The 3366-nt window shown below is 41.8% G+C and overlaps 1 long non-coding RNA gene across 1 annotated transcript in view; it reads left to right on the top strand.

The window, feature by feature from the left end:
• LOC119809876 overlaps positions 1-3366 on the top strand; it is a 31776-nt gene that overhangs the window by 603 nt on the left and 27807 nt on the right. The window lies entirely within an intron of this gene.

The raw sequence follows: 3366 nt of genomic DNA, 5'->3' as shown, positions 1-3366 counted from the left end.
TCCCGCCCATACTTCCGCCGTGGGCGGGGCCAGCCCTACGGAAGCTGGTAGGGGCCAGGAGGGATGCCACGTGCGTACCGTGTCCGGAAGCGACGTCTTTTAGACGGCTGTCAGTTCGTTAATGTTTTTGTGTTTGGTTTTAGCTTGGATTTGCTTCGCTTCCAAGGATAGGTCTGCGTTACGACACGGTATTTCTGAGTTCGGAATTTAGCTAGGGTGTAAGGCCCGTTGTCCTGGCGCCTCAGTTGCTATGGACGCCAAACCCCTCCTTCTAAGGAGAGCCAAATTCTTAAAGGCTGATTTATGAACAGGCCCAGGGAAGCAAAACCCAGCCCTGCTGAACATTATGTTTATAGAACAGGCCTTTTGTCTTTTATAAAATCCTAAACTAATGAATTAAGAAAAACAGGGGGCTGGAGAGATGGCTCAGTGGTTAAGAGCACCGCCTGCTCTTCCAAAGGTCCTGAGTTCAATTCCCAGCAACCACATGGTGGCTCACAACCATCTGTAATGAGATCTGTGCCCTCTTCTGGCTTGCAAGCAGAGTATTGAGAATATTGTATACATAATAAATAAATCTTTTAAAAAATTAAGAAAAAACAGAGCATTTAGACATAGTAACACTGTCAGTTGTGAATTAGTAATTATGCTTCAGACCTATCTATTTGCCAGTTAACTGGCTCCAGCAATGGTTTCCGTTTGAGTCATATTTTTGTCTTCATATCGCTCCAGTTTGCAGGGTGGCTTTGCTGAGACCTGAATTCCCTGGTGAATTTAAGAATTTATTTTCACATTGTTCAGCTTTTTATCTCTCAAGAAGATAATGATGAAGTCGAAATTACTTCTAAGGCAAGAATCACACGTTTTAATACCGTTGCTTTTAATTTTTATTTTATGTGTATGGGTGTTTTGCCTGCATGTATCTGGGTATCAGGAGCACAGTGTCCATGGAGGGCAGGAGAGGGCATTGGATCCCCAGGAACTGGAGTTACAGATGGCTGTGAGCCACCGTGTGGGTGCTGAGAACTGAACCTGGGTCCTCTGGAAGAACAGCAAATGCTCTTAAGAGCCGAGTCATCTCCATGCCCCTTAATACCTTTGTTAATAGAATCAATGACATCATTTGTTCAAATTGAGCTTCTACAGAGTTGACCAGATCAAACCAAAGGGAGCCAAGCATCCTGAAGTTCCATATGAAACAGAAACTAAGTCACTTATCTGACTTTCCAAGAAAGTAGCAGCCAGATCTCCCAAACTGGCCAGTTTTAGGTGACATAAAGAAGAGCTTTAACCCTTATGATAAAGGAAAGTAAGCTCAGTTAACCAGTCAGATTTTTCCCTGTTGTTTTTTGTTCTTTTGTTCCATTTCCACGCATCCTGTTCCATCCACACACATCCTGTTCTGCCAGGCACGGCAGGGCACATAAGGACTCTGGAAGCTGAGACAGGAAGCTTGCAATTTCCAGGAGAACCTGAGCTACAGACAGCAACAACAACAACAACAACAAAAAAAAAAAAAAAAAAAAAAAAAAAAAACCATGTTGGTCACTGGGAGTTCTATGATTCCAAGGTGACTTCTGCCTAATTCATGAATCACAAGATTCTGCAACAACATAACCAACCTGGTTGTTATTGAACCCAACTTCTTAGTTAACATAAATCATGCTAAAGAAAAACTCATTTAAGTGGCATGCATACCTTTAATCCCAGCACTAGGAAGGTAGGGACAGGTAGATCTCTGAGTTTGAGGTCAGCCTGATCTACTCAATAAGTTCCAGGCTAACCAAGGATACAAGAGACCTTGTCTCAAAATAACTAAAAAAAAATTAACACATATGTGTAGCTTTCTATGTGCCAATCGTGGGCCTAAAAAACTCATGGACCGTAACATTCCCTTGTAGTGGAAGATTAAAAGATAATGCGGTCCAGACTATCCGGGGCCACATAGTGAGATCCTGTCTCGGGAAAAAGTCAACTCTGAGACAGGATGCTAAGTGCTATAAACAGCGAGACAACTGGGCTTGCAGCTCTAAACACGGCAGTGCAGGAAAGATGACACCGAACATCCATTGGGTTTTAACAATAGAATCAGATTATTTTATTCCATTTTATTTATTGTGATTATGGTGGGGGTGCCACAGTACACATTTGAAGGTCAGGTCTTCAGGCTTGATGATGGAGTCTTTTTGTCCCGCTGGTCCATCTCTCTGGGCCCAGATAATGTTTTAAAGAGTTTGTCCTGACTGTAAAGAGACCACACTATAGACTGGACAGGGCAAGGAAAATCAAGAAGGCTTGTTGGTGAACTACTGTTGTAAAACAGATGGCTTTGCCAGAATGATACTAAAAGTTTGGTTCCTAGCCGATAGGATCCCATAATAGGCTGATCCCTAAATTATTAGCTGGAGTAGCTGTCAAAAAGGCAATGTTTTCCTCTTTCTTTGCAACTGATATTTCTAAGAATCAGGAATCTTAATTTTTAGAGATATGTTGGACATAGCGGCAGAGTACAAACACTAATAATTGAGATGCCAGTATAGTGTAGTAGTGGCTCTGGACCCAGAATGCCTGTTTTTGAGTACTGGTCAACCAGCACTCAGTCACTAGACAAATGACTTAAATTTATCTCTGTCTATACCTAGTTTCCTTCTCTTTAATAGGATCTACACAAACACTGCTGGAAGGCTTAAACAACTTTGCAGGGGTGAAGCAAATGTCTGGCAAGCGGTTAGCTACCTATTACTACCTCAGTCCTTTGTCACCACTTAGGTCCAAGTAAGACACCTATAGACTGCAGAAAACCATCTTTTAAAAAAATATTTATATATTGATTGATTGGTTGATTATGTATACAATATTCTGTCTGTGTGTCTGCCTGCAGGCCAGAAGAGGGCACCAGACCTCATTACAGATGGTTGTGAGCCACCATGTGGTTGCTGGGACTTGAACTCAGGACCTTTGGAAGAGCAGGCAGTGCTCTTAACCGCTGAGCCATCTCTCCAGCCCAGAAAACAATCTTTTTGTTTTGAAGCCATGGGATGGAGTCCAAGGCCTTGTGAATGATAAGCAAGAGCTCACTGAACTATATCCCAAGCCCCAAAGTAATTCGTCTATGTATTTTTGTGTGGTGTATGCATGTATTTAGGGTGTATATGCAGAAGCTAGAGGTCAGTGTTGGGTGTCTTCTTCAATCACTACATCTGATTTTTTTAAAGATTTATTATGTATACAGTGTTCATAATCAAAAATAGAAGTATTTTTATGGTTCATGGAGACCTTTCTGGGGATCTTGTTCCATTTTATTTTTATTATTACATTTATTGATTATGTATGCAGTGTTCTGCCTGCATGTGTTCCTGCATGCCA

The sequence above is a fragment of the Arvicola amphibius genome, chromosome 3 (assembly GCF_903992535.2).
Source record: "Arvicola amphibius chromosome 3, mArvAmp1.2, whole genome shotgun sequence".
In the NCBI taxonomy this organism is placed as follows: domain Eukaryota; kingdom Metazoa; phylum Chordata; class Mammalia; order Rodentia; family Cricetidae; genus Arvicola; species Arvicola amphibius.
Note: the sequence above shows the minus strand (reverse complement) of the source record. Positions and strands in the feature narration are given on the sequence as shown.